The sequence below is a fragment of the Schistocerca gregaria genome, chromosome 2 (genome assembly GCF_023897955.1).
Source record: "Schistocerca gregaria isolate iqSchGreg1 chromosome 2, iqSchGreg1.2, whole genome shotgun sequence".
Classification (NCBI taxonomy): domain Eukaryota; kingdom Metazoa; phylum Arthropoda; class Insecta; order Orthoptera; family Acrididae; genus Schistocerca; species Schistocerca gregaria.
Genome location: NC_064921.1, coordinates 896,760,761 through 896,775,285, shown reverse-complemented (window position 1 = coordinate 896,775,285; position 14,525 = coordinate 896,760,761).

Genomic DNA, 14,525 nt, shown 5'->3' with positions numbered 1-14,525 from the left:
TTGTATTGTCCCAAATGTAATCCATTGTCATCTAGACATATCACATCCTGCACTTCTTGCCTGTTTAACATGGGAAAGAAGAAGATATAATAGAGCGAAATAAAGTTAAAATGATGCAGTAACCAGTCCCCAAATACTTACCTATTTGTAAACTCCCCAACGTTACTGCATTGCATGGGAATACGTGGAAGAATATCAGCGTGCTGACTTATAGAAACTGACTACCTGCCTAACCTCAAACTGTAGATCTTATTTCAGTATTGAATATAAACTGGAATGACCTTACTGGACAAATTGTTTAAAACCATGGCTCTCGGTGAAACTAAGGTAATTTCGTCAGAAGAGTACGTTCCCTCAAATAAATATCGTGAACCAGACGTTTCTTAACACTCCAAGGAACTGTCGATGAATATAATACCTTACTGTCTTCGTACAAGGAAGCACATCGCATTTATTGATGCCAAAGCACGCTGTTGGCTGAACCGGAGATGAAAATCCTATGCAGTGGTTGAAGAAAGTGTCTGCGAAATTATCTGAATCGCAGGATGTGTTGAAACTGATTAATATCTCAGCAGCAATAATAAAATGAATATTACAGACCTTGACAAGCTTGTTGCAACTGGTAAGGAAATGAAAGAGCCAACAAACAGGCACCTCTCAATCTGTACATTTCGTTAAACGTATATAGCAGCGAACGTATGTGTTGTGTCTGCATACACTCACAGTACTCGCTGTTTACACCACAGTAAATGCACAATAATTACTTGACCATATGTCTGAATTACACCAAACGCAGGACACTTCCATGTGTACTGGAGAAAATACCCAGTTACGGATCCCATCTCGCATCAAGGAATTCAACAAACCTTCATATTATAGACAAAGCGTTCGTCGTTGGTACAGTCGACTATTATCAAAAAATACCTAATTTTGACGAGTGGCCATTGAACTCGCCTTCGCCACTACAAGATCACTCATTTATCTCTAAGACAGAATTGAGATCATTCTATACCCTCCAAAAGTAACTGACAGAAAGTTAAGAAGAGAATCAAAGCATTGCGAAATGTATAACTACCTGTGGATCTCACTTTCATTTTTTCGGAGGCTTTGAATGACATATGAAAAATATTTATTTAGAAATTAATCGCGTGCAGCTATTGAAACAGTTGTCAGTCGACAGAACCTGCATACTGAAAAGAATGATCGACCAGAATCGCATACGTTCCATACATTGGTGCGAAGTCCCGGAAAATTGCGACAGTACTTTGAGTTTCGAATGTATAAGAATTCTCCCAAATAAATTAATGTGTTTACTATATTGCGTGAAAGGTAACCGGTAGTATCACAGATTATGATAATGTGCCATGTCATTTACAGGACAAATTCTATGAGTTCTGATAGCAGTAGACAATACAAGCGCCAAATATTACTGAAGCCGTTAGATAAATTAGCTCTTGCCAAGCGCTTTCTCGCCTGTGGGCACAAAATGAAATAAGAAGATACCGGAAGTGTGGTGCAGGAGACAAATTTATCGGAAAGTGGAAGTACAGTGTGGGAAGCTGAAATGATATTATTTGCGAAAGATTTTGAGCGCAGGACATCCGCAAATGAGAGGCACTATAATCAATTTAAAGAGATCCGCTTCATTTGCATCGTGTAAGACGTCACCTAAATATCCTCTCTTTCTGACCGTAGATAAATGTCTTCTTAGCGAAGGGCTTTGTCCAAGGGTATTTTCCACCCTTAAATTTATGTATAGTTTGCGTAGACTTTCTGTTGGATTTGAACATCTCTGTCCAGTTGAAGGTGCCGGACACAATAGATGGTGATACACGCAGCGTGGACCATTCACTGTCAGACACGAGTAACGAAATCAGCATTTGAAATCTGACGAAGACAGAAGCTGTCGAAATGTCCTGTAAGAAGAAAATGAGAGCGCGGTTAAAAATTCAAAACCTTGTAAAAAATGTTAATCGCTATAACAGCCTCAGCGATTCTACATCTCGTACTGCAGTTTGTTTTTATTCGAAACATATGATAGAACGAATATATAAGAGAAAGGATTTCAACAAATATTGTTTACTGTGAACACTACGGGATAAAATATTCTGAGAACAAAACTCAAGGATCATGTGAGTTATGGGGCTCCGAAGCGCAACAATAAAGCGAAATGTTTAACAAAATTTTCTGAGTTTATATGAAATGTGGCGTCTTTGTATACAACACTACATTTACTCGAGGACAGAATGAAGCATAATTTCTTTATGAAAATCTTCAACCGTCGATTTCAGATGTAACAACGTTGTCCCTCCAGTAACAGAACTACACAGTAGAGGCAAAGCGTTATTATAATTAATCCTTCATAACACTATACGTGAGATTATAGATCTGATTCATATCGAGTAGCCGATATTTAAAGACTTTTACCGATAATATTTCACCATTTAAAGATTCATTTCCAACAATATTTTAGTACTTCCGTAAGACGTTTCATTTCACGAACCCATTTAAGAGAAACGTTTCGCTCCTGAAGCTGTAAGGTATCCCTGTACTACAAACTTCTATACGCAGCAACGTTTTGCTTTGTCGTGTTTGAATAAGTCTACTGAACTGGTTCTCCGGCTCGGGAAGAATAAGTTGCCGATACCGCCCACTTAACCCAGTTCTCTAAGGACGGGCAGCCCCTCAAGAGCAGCATATCTGAAAAAGATTGCAAACCCGATCTATCCTAGCGAGAGATCGCTTGCGTTGCGTTTCACCATGCAGCTTCCGCAGCTGCAATGAAACGACCTAGAAGCTATTCTTTTGAGCTCTACAGTGCGGTAGAAATATTGGGCAAGTGAGAATGAACCATGGGTATGCGTGAGACCGAAAATTAAAATCCATAGCACAAAGGAGAACTCGATTGCAAAACTCTTTATACGAGTAGGATTTAAAGAGAAATTGAGAAATCTAACGCAGAGTATCACCTCCAGCCTGCAGACGTCAGTAAGCCACTAACTTTTTTTATCCCAAAATAGTGTAGAATACAATTTACGTACAAGTACCCAAAAGACCTCTGTAACAATATATGAAATGTAAAGGGTCAGATATAACTTATAAGGTTGGCTCAGTTTCTAGTGTGGGAATATCTCGGTATTTAATTTGTGGGCCGAGTCATCTCTACGTGTCGCAAACCATCTGTTTTTGTCGTTAAAATAATTCCCTGTTTTTTATTATTTTATGAAAAATATTATCTGACAGTAGCAGAGTTACTAAAAAAAAAAGATCAGTTGTTAGCACTTCCTAACATATATTTCCGTATTTCTCTCATAGTAACAGCAGAATAACTGAAGAGTGTAACCCAAAAACCTGCTAAGAGACAAAACGTTATCTAGCACTTACATTAAAAAAATGTTTGGCAAGAGTTTACACTTTAAATTTTAATATCAGATATAGGCTGCACCAAAATCAGGACAATTTAAGTAGACTGTTATATACACTCCTGGAAATTGAAATAAGAACACCGTGAATTCATTGTCCAAGGAAGGGGAAACTTTATTGACACATACCTGGGGTCAGATACATCACATGATCACACTGACAGAACCACGGGCACATAGACACAGGCAACAGAGCATGCACAATGTCGGCATTAGTATAGTGTATATCCACCTTTCGCAGCAATGCAGGCTGCTATTCTCCCATGGAGACGATCGTAGAGATGCTGGATGTAATCCTATGGAACGGCTTGCCATGCCATTTCCACCTGGCGCTTCAGTTGGACCAGCATTCGTGCTGGTCGTGCAGACCGCGTGAGACGACGCTTCATCCAGTCCCAAACATGCTCAATGGGTGACAGATCCGGAGATCTTGCTGGCCAGGGTAGTTGACTTACACCTTCTAGAGCACGTTGGGTGGCATGGGATACATGCGGACGTGCATTGTCCTGTTGGAACAGCAAGTTCCCTTGCCGGTCTAGGAATGGTAGAACGATGGGTTCGATGACGGTTTGGATGTACCGTGCACTATTCAGTGTCCCCTCGACGATCACCAGAGGTGTACGGCCAGTGTAGGAGATCGCTCCCCACACCATGATGCCGGGTGTTGGCCCTGTGTGCCTCGGTCGCATGCAGTCCTGATTGTGGCGCTCACCTGCACGGCGACAAACACGCATACGACCATCATTGGCACCAAGGCAGAAGCGACTCTCATCGCTGAAGACGACACGTCTCCATTCGTCCCTCCATTCACGCCTGTAGCGACACCATTGGAGGCGGGCTGCACGATGTTGGGGCGTGAGCGGAAGACGGCCTAACGGTGTGCGGGACCGTAGCCCAGCTTCATGGAGACGGTTGCGAATGGTCCTCGCCGATACCCCAGGAGCTACAGTGTCCCTAATCTGCTGGAAAGTGGCGGTTCGGTCCCCTACGGCACTGCGTAGGATCCTACGGTCTTGGCGTGCATCCATGCGTCGCTGCGGTCCGGTCCCAGGTCGACGGGCACGTGCACCTTCCGCCGACCACTGGCGACAACATCGATGTACTGTGGAGACCTCACGCCCCACGTGTTGAACAATTCGGCAGTACGTCCACCCGGCCTCCCGCATGCCCAATATACGCCCTCGCTCAAAGTCCGTCAACTGCACATACGGTTCACGTCCACGCTGTCGCCGCATGCTACCAGTGTTAAAGAATGCGATAGAGCTCCGTATGCCACGGCAAACTGGCTGACACTGACGGCGGCGGTGCACAAATGCTGCACAGCTAGCGCCATTCGACGGGCAACACCGCGGTTCCTGGTGTGTCCGCTGTGCCGTGCGTGTGATCATTGCTTGTACAGCCCTCTCTCAGTGTCCGGAGCAAGTATGGTGGGTCTGACACACCGGTGTCAATGTGTTCTTTTTTCCATTTCCAGGAGTGTATAATGAATGATATTGCATCTCACACAAGTGGTATGAATTGTCAAAGTCAGAAATACTTAATATAGGTAAGCGTCTATTTTTGGGTACACTCTTCAATTTCTTTATAAAGCTTATCTCTCTTGTTCTTTTTCGCTGCATCTCATGATAACACACTTATGAATATCATTGTAACCATTCCTGATGATGGACTCTGTAAAATGTTGAACACTTGACCCTTACATCGTTAACTGCTCGAATAAATGCTTAACAGTGGACATGCACAGGGAAAAGCAAAGAACTTAGCATCTGGCTCTCATGTCCCAAAATGATATTTCAAAAATAACCCTCACCAAGCCAGTTAGCGCACCATTCACGATACTGAAATCACTTTCAAACAGTTCAGATCCGGAAAAATATTGGACTTTAGAAACAGACAACGACAAATGCCACAATAATTCCTTTGGAAAGCACATGATCTATTTCGTTCTCCAACCTATTCCAGTCCAATTCAGAAATCAATCTGACCTCATTACGTTTAAGTGTAATTTTCTTCCACAAAATAATTTTCGATCTTAACTGTAGTGTCATTAATAATTTATTGGACACTTATGTATTCACAATGTAAGCACATTTATTCTGATCAGTAAGAATACACATTCAATATTTATCATGATATATTTATATATATACAGTATTCTCCCCCCATAAACCATGGACCTTGCCATTGGTGGGGAGGCTTGCGTGCCTCAGCGATATGCAACCACAAGGGAGGGGTATCTACTGAGAGGCCAGACAAACTTGTGGTTCCTGAAGAGGGGCAGCAGCCTTTTCAGTAGTTGCAGGGGCAACAGTCTGGATGATTGACTGATTTGGCCTTGTAACAATAACCAAAACGGCCTTGCTGTGTTGCAGCTTTACTGTATGATTAAATGATGATGGCGTCCTCTTGGGTAAAACATTCCAGAGGTAAAATAGTCCCCCATTCGGATCTCCGGGCGGGGACTACTCAAGAGGATGTCGTTATCAGGAGAAAGAAAACTGGCATTCTACGGATCGGAACGTGGAATGTAAGATCCCTTAATCGGGAAGGTAGGTTAGAAAATTTAAAAAGGGAAATGGATAGGTTAAAGTTAGATATGGTGGGAATTAGTGAAGTGCAGTGGCAGGAGGAACAAGACTTTTGGTCAGGTGACTACAGGGTTATAAACACAAAATCAAATAGGGGTAATGCAGGAGTAGGTTTAATAATGAATAGGAAAATAGGAATGCGGGTAAGCTACTACAAACAGCATAGTGAATGCATTATTGTGGCCAAGATAGATACGAAGCCCACACCTACTACAGTAGTACAAGTTTATATGACAACAAGCTCTGCAGATGACGAAGAAATGTATGATCAAATAAAAGAAATTATTCAGATAGTGAAGGGTGACGAAAATGTAATAGTCATGGGTGACTGAAATTCGGTAGTAGGAAAAGAGAGAGAAGGAAAAGTAGTAGGTTAATATGGACTGGGGCAAGGAAATGAAAGTGGAAGCCGCCTGGTAGAATTTTGCACAGAGCACAACTTAATCATAGCTGAGACTTGGTTCAAGAATCATGAAAGAAGGTTGTATACATGGAAGAAGCCTGGAGATACTAACAGGTTTCAGATAGATTATATAATGGTAAGACAGAGATTTAGGAACCAGGTTGTAAATTGTAAGACATTTCCAGGGGCAGATGTGGACTCCGACCACAATCTATTGGTTATGACCTGTAGATCAAAACAAAAGAAACTGCAAATAGGTGGGAATTTAAGGAGATGGGTCCTGGATAAAATAAAAGAATAAGAGGTTGTACAGAGTTTCAGGGAGATCATAAGGGAGCAATTGACAGGAATGGGGGAAAGAAATATGGTAGAAGTAGAATGGGTAGCTTTGAGAGATGAAGTAGTGAAGGCAGCAGAGGATCAAGTAGGTAAAAAGATGAAGGCTAGTAGAAATCCTTGGGTAACAGAAGAAATATTGAATTTAATTAATGAAAGGAGAAAATATTAAAATAGAGTAAATGAAGCAGGCAAAAAGGAATACAGACGTCTCAAAAATGAGATCGACAGGAAGTGCAAAATGGCTAAGCAGGGATGGCTAGAGGACAAATGTAAGGATCGAGAAGCTTATCTCACTAGGGGTAAGATCGATATTGCCTACAATAAAATTAAAGAGACCACTTGTATGAACATCAAGAGCTCAGATGGAAACCCGGTTCTAGGTAAAGAAGGGAAAGCAGAAAGGTGGAAGGAGTATATAGAGGGTCAATACAAGGGCGATGTACTTGAGGACAATATTATGGAAATGGAAGAGGATGTAGATGAAGATGAAATGGGAGATTCGATACTGCGTGAAGAGTTTGACAGAGCACTGAAAGACCTGAGTCGAAACAAGGCCCACAGAGTAGACAACATTCCATTGTATCTACTGACGGCCTTAGGAGAGCCAATCCTGACAAAACTCTACCATCTGGTGAGCAAGATGTATGAGACAGGCGAAATACCCTCAGACTACAAAAAGAATATAATAATTCCAATCCCAAAGAAAGCAGGTGTTGACAGATGTGTAAATTTCCGAACTATCAGTTTAATAATTCACAGCTGAAAAATACTAACGCGAATTCTTTACAGACGAATGGAAAAACTAGTAGAAGCCGACCTCGGGAAAGATTAGTTTGGATTCCGTAGAAATGTTGGAACACGTGAGGCAATACTGTCCCTACGACTTATCTTAGAAGCTAGATTAAGGGATGGCAAGCCTACGTTTCTAGCATTTGTAGATTTAGAGAAAACTTTTGACAATATTGATTGGAATACCCTCTTTCAAATTCTGAAGGTAGCAGGGGTAATATACAGGGAGCAAAAGGCTATTTGCAATTTGTACAGAAACCAGATGGCAGTTATAAGAGTCGAGGGACATGAAAGGGAAGCAGTGGTTGGGAAGGGAGTGAGACAGGGTTGTAGTCTCTCCCCGATGTTATTCAATCTGTATATTGAGCAAGCTGTGAAGGAAACAAAAGAAAAATGCGGAGTAGGTATTAAAATCCATGTAGAAGAAATGAAAATGTTGAGGTTCGCCGATGACATCGTAATTCTGTCAGAGACAGCCAAGGACTTGGTAGAGCAGTTGAACGGAATTGATAGCGTCTTGAAAAGAGGATATAAGATGAACATCAGCAAAAGCAAACGAGGATAATGGAATGTAGTCGAATAAAGTCGGGTGATGCTGAGGGAATTAGATTAGGAACTGAGACAATTAAAGTAGTAATGGAGTTTTGCTATTTGGGGAGCCAAATAACTGATGGTGGCCGAAGTAGAGAGGATATAAAATGTAGACTGGCAATGGCAAGGAAAGCGTTTCTGAATATGAGAAATGTGTTAACATCGAGTGTAACTAATGTGGAAGTATTGAATAGGATAGGGGAGAAGAGAAGTTTGTGGCACAACTTGACCAGAAGAAGGGATCGGTTGGTAGGACATGTTCTGAGGCATCAAGGGATCACCAATTTAGTAGTGGAGGGCAGCGTAGAGGGTAAAAATCGTAGAGGGAGACCAAGAGATGACTGCACTAAGCAGATTCCAAAGGATGTGGGTTGCAGTGGGTTCTGGGAGATGAAGAAGCTTGCCCAGGATAGAGTAGCATGGAGAGCTGCATCAAACCAGTCTCAGGACTGAAGACCACAACAACATATACAGTATATGACTCATGTATTTGTAAAAAGTGTTAGAGTTCCTAAGTATACCTCTTCTGTATTCTGACGCACTATGTCTTTGGTGTAAAGGATCAAAAGAAATGTCTTCTATGAAATCGTTGTATGTATTCCTTATGTTTTACAATAGACATGAACATATGCATTTTATGAAGAGAGAGGACCGTATTTATGAAACGCTGGTCAAAGGTATAGTGTGAGAGCAGTGAGGGTTTCGCGGTAGATAAATCTATTTTTTTAATTTTAAAAACGTTTAATCTGTTTTAAATTTTAATCTTTTCAAAATATCGTTTAAAAACAGATCCATTTCATACCTCTGGCAAATACATCATTTATTTGATTATTATTTACACGTTAAGTTCCATAGGACTAAACTGAGGAGCAAATCTCCGAGGTCACGGAACGTGTCAGTACATGAAATTACAACATAAAAGTAACAATACATAAAAATGAAATGTTTGTGCACCCCAATACTTCAAGCCATAAGTTTAAGTGAACTCAATCAATAATACAACAAGAATCAGCTTAATTTTTCAAAGAACTCCTCGACAGAGTAGAAGGAATGACCCATAAGGAAACTCTTCCGTTTCGATTTGAAAGTGCATCGATTACTGCTACGAATTTTCAATTCCTGTTGGTAACTTCTTGAAAATTTATGCAGCAGTATACGGCACACTTTTCTGCACTAGAGTTCAGGAAGTCTGATTTAAATGCAATTTTGATTTCTGCCGAGTACTAAGTGAGTAAAAGCTCCTTATTCTTGAGAATAAGCTAATATTGTTAACAAGAAATGACGGTAAGGAATATATATATTGAGAAGCCAATGCCGAAGTACACAGCCTCGTGAACATGGGTCGACAAGAGGTTCGTGAACTTACACCACTTATTGCACGTACTACTCGTTTCTGAGCCAAATTTTCCTTTTACAATGGGAAGAGTTACCCCAAAATATAACACCATGGGGCATTAGCGAATGAAAATAAGGAAAGTAGACTGATTTTCGTGTCAAACTATCACTCATTTCGGATACCGTTCGATTAGTAAAAATGGCAGCATTAAGTCCTTGAACAAAATCCTGAACTTGGGCCTGGGTTTGATATTTATCTGAACTCCTAGAAATTTGAACTGTTCAATTTCACTAATAATATGCCTATTCTGTGAAATTAAAACGTCTGCTTTTGTTGAATTTTGTGTTAGAAAATGTAAAAACTTAGTACTACTTTGATTTAGCATTAGTTTATTTTCTACGAGCCATGAACGTAGGTCATGAATTGCACTATCTGAAACCACGCCAGTGTTGCACACAATATCCTTTACTGCCAAGCTAGTGTCATCAGCAAACAGAAATATTTTACTGTTACCCGTAATATTAGAGGGTATATCATTTACATAAATAAGTAATAGGAGTGGCTTCAAAATTCATCCCTGGGGCCTCCCCTCCCCCCCCCCCCACTCCCACTTGACCGTATCCCACTCAGACCCCACATCACAGCCATTCTCAACACTATGAATGATGACCCTCTGCTGTCTGTTGCTAAAGTAAGAGGTGAACCAGTTGTGAGCTACACCCCATATTCCGTAATGGCCCACCTTCTGGAGCAATATTTTGTGATCCCTCTTTATAAAGTAGGTTCACTACTGAGTATTTTAATCGTTCAGGAAACTGACTATTCGTAAACGAAAAATTACAAATATGGCTAAATACAGAGGTAGCATGTGCTGCATACTACTTTAATAGACTGCGAAGCACTGCATCATATCCATAACAATCCTTACCCTTAAGTGATATAACTTTTGACAATTATTGACTCAATATCCCCCTTGTCTGTTTCACACAGGAGTATTTCAGACATCAGTCCAGGAAAGGAATTTGCCAAGAGAGTTATACGATCGCCTGTAGAAACTAAATCTTTATTTAATTCAGCAGAAATGATCAGAAAATTATTAATAATTACTGTACATGTATCTTATTTATCAGTAACAGAAACATTTTTACTATTAATTGACTTTATATCGTCGACCTTGTGCTACTGACCAGACACTTTCTTCACAACTGACCATTTAGTTTTATTTTTATCGTTTGAATTAGCTGTTTTATTTGAATACCACATACTCTTTGCCTTCCTAATAACACTTTTAAGCACCTAACAGTATTGTTTGTAATGGTCTGCTGTAGCTTGATTGTGACTACTTCGAACATTTTCATATAATTCCTGCTTTGTTCTACATAAAATCCTTATCCCACCAGTCAGCCATCTAGGCTGTCTATTACTGCTCAGATGGAAAGCAACTCTCAAAGAGCATGAGAAATATATTAAGGAAACCATTACACACACACACAAATATATATATATATATATATATATATATATATATATATATATATATATATATATATATATATATATATATTGTCTATGGCTGTGCCTATGTTCCCCTACCCCTAGTTGAAAAAAAAACACACTTTGCATCAGATAATATGAATTTAGGAGATATACTAGCACTCTCATATACATAGTTTACATAGAAATCACCACACATAACTAATTTCTGCCACTTCCTATAAAGTGAACCGAGAACCTTCTCTAGCTTGAGCAGAAATGCTCTGATGTCAGTGTTAGGGGACTCATAAACGACCACAATCAGTGGTTTACTTGCACTAAATTCAACTGCCCCTGCATAGTATTCAAATATCTGTTCAATGCAGTGCCATGATATGTCTATGGACTCATATGGAATACTGTTTTTTACGTTGATAGACACTCCCCCACCCAGCAAGGAACTCCTTAAAAAACAGCCAGTTAATCTGTATCCTGGTAAAGGAAGCCTGTGAATTGTCAAATTTTTTAAGTGGTGTTCAGATACACCAACAATTTCAGAGTCAACATCTATAAGCACTTCACTATCTTTACCTCTAATGCCTCTTATATTTTGACGAAATATACTAATTCCTTCTCTACTTGGAAACATGACGTCCTCTCAAGATGATACCTCAGTTAGATTGACTTCCTTTAAGCAGGTATACCTATAAGCTGATTTCAATCTAAAACAGGTGCAGCTCTAACACAAACTACTGCAGGAATTTCTCCATACGTGAGCCCCCTATACTGTCACCTGTAAGCCTTTCCAGCCTCTCCTTCCCATACCTATTGAGGTACAAGAAATGTCTAGTGAAATCCGATCTACTGATAGATCCAACTGAGACCATTGAATGGTGACCCGTGCCCTCTGCCAACAGAGCCTTCTTCAGCCCCAAGTTACCACACCTAACAGCCGCATTAAGATCAGGCCGATCATGATGTGCAAACAGTTGCACGAAATGCACTTTAGTGCTACCAGTTCGAGTAGCTATCTTTACTGGGTCACCAACTACATCATACTCCTCGCCCCTGTCAAGACAGTTCACTGTTCCACCCATTGCCACAACATGATTTTAATTTTCTTATGCTCTTTGATTTACTCAGCCAGTTATAGATGAGACAGCATTTTAAAGAACATTTAATGATCGGTGTATTTTGTCTTTTCCACTAGCACTAAGCTCTGGTAGATCTGAATCCGATGTTGGACGAAGTAAGAAGAAAATTCATTTGACAAACTGGCATAGTATTTTGCACCACTAAATTCCTAATGTGATTCACAAATAAACTTTTACCAAAGACATAAACGTGAGAAAATTTTTCTATTGGTGAAGGAGATATTTGCTTCTGGGATAAAACGTAAAGTATAAAATTTTTGAAACTACATCACTAAGATAATTATTCTGATATACTCTAATATTTTAAAGGTATGGTTAGGAACTTAATTACTCAGATGTAAATGGAAGTAGAATGAAATGTGGCACTGGAATTCAAGGAACTGTCTATGTGTAAAGGATAATGCACCCCAATATACATATTTCGAATATGATTATCTGTCAAAATATGTATTATGCAAATTTTAAAGTTGCAGCTACCTCTTTAAGTTCCCATTGGCAGGTAAAGTGGTATTTATTTCACTGTATGAAATATAATCCACTGCACAACATTACCTTTTTCTAAGGAGGAAGGAGATACGTTGTGCAGCACTCCGTTTATTTAATATGAAGGAAATCAAATATAAAACCTCAATGGTAATGTACCAAAACATAGTTAAACGTACTATGAGTATGTAGCTTAAATTTGAAAGTTTATGTCTGCTAAAAGGGAGTTAAGTTCAGCAGATGTTTTTAGTCAGTAAGTGTTATAGAATAATTGATGTGTTTCGTAATATTTGTCATATCTGTTAAAGATTTATTCTTATGTCACGTAATAATCAAAAAAGTATGTGGCATATGGCGCTACGTGAATCCTGTTTATTGACAATATCCCATTAAATATTTCCTGTCATGTTTACCTTTCTCAGTGTTGTCTTAAGAATGGACTTCTGGAGTATAATGTCAGTTGATGGCAGTAATTGCCATGATTTTATTAGTTACTTATTACTGTTTTTTAAAATTGCATGGTTTAATGTGGTACTCAGTGTTTACCGTTACACGTACCTCAAGGGAAAAATTGTGTAACTGTGTACAATTTTTAGAACTGTCAAGAAGAAAATCGAATATATTCATTTTCTATTCGAAAATTCTATATTCAGTATTGAACCATATCAGATAATTTTTATCATTCCTTACCTCAATCGGAAAAAGCGGAACCACCATAGGATCACTTTGTTGCCTATATGGCTGTCAGTCCGTCGGTCCGTCTGTTAAGAGTTATTCGTCTCAGGAACGCATAGAAGTACCAAGCTGAAATTATATCACATACTACGGTCTATGATCCCTGGTGGCAAAATAAATCTTTTCACTGCATTGACTTAGAAGATAATGTTTACGTCATATATTCTGACACTCGCAAAATGGTTGAAATGCCTCTGAGCACTATGGGACTCAACTTCTGAGGTCATTAGTCCCCTAGAACTTAGAACTAGTTAAACCTAACTAACCTAAGGACATAGCACACATCCATGCCCGGGGCAGGATTCGAACCTGCGACCGAAGCGGTCTCGCGGTTCCAGACTGCAGCGCCTAGAACCGCACGGCCACTTCGTCCGGCTGACACTCGCAAATTAGCTCTTCAAATTCTATATGGTGTTTCCTCTTGACGTAGAATTATGATGCCTGAGAAGAAGGATTTCGCAGTAAAAATAAAGGTAAAATTCATAAAATTCTTAGTTTGTAATTATATCACAAACTTTCCTCTTTCATTTACTATCCGAAATCGAACTTGAAATTAGAACTTTTTCCTATATCTTGACAGTATCAGTGTCGATAATTGTGAAAAATCGTCGAAATCCTCGATCCCAGGACTAGATCAACTGTCTATATACATAATTAACTTTGTATGAAACCTTCAGTGCTGAAGTACTATCCAAAACTAGCCATTATTTTGTAATAAAGCCGTAATGATTTTGTCGAATTTGTGGTGTGATAACTAACAAGAGCGCTTTTAGTTCTTCTGGAAATATAATCAAGAACTGCAAAAATACACAATCTCTTCATAACAGTTTATCATTCCCCATAACAGATCTAAATACGCTGTTTCGAGCGACGCATCAGGGTTGAAAATATTCCATTTCCTAACATGACCCTTTTAACTATGTTTCCAGACATATAAGCCATTTCGGAACTAAAAAGTATTTTGCTACAAAATAAGTTAGACAGTTCACTCAAAGCTATGCAAGAGACACCAATGGGTGTAAATTAATGCAAACCGAGAGGCCGTAAAGGGCAAATCGGCTGCTCGGACAGCGAGCAAGCAGAAAGGTCGCTTCGGCGGCGGCGGTCACACGGCGGAAGGGCTCGTCAAAGGCCGGTCAAACTAATTTACAAATTACCCCGGAGCAGGTCACGTTTGCGCGCTTCCACCATGAAAGGAGGCTAATTTGTGGT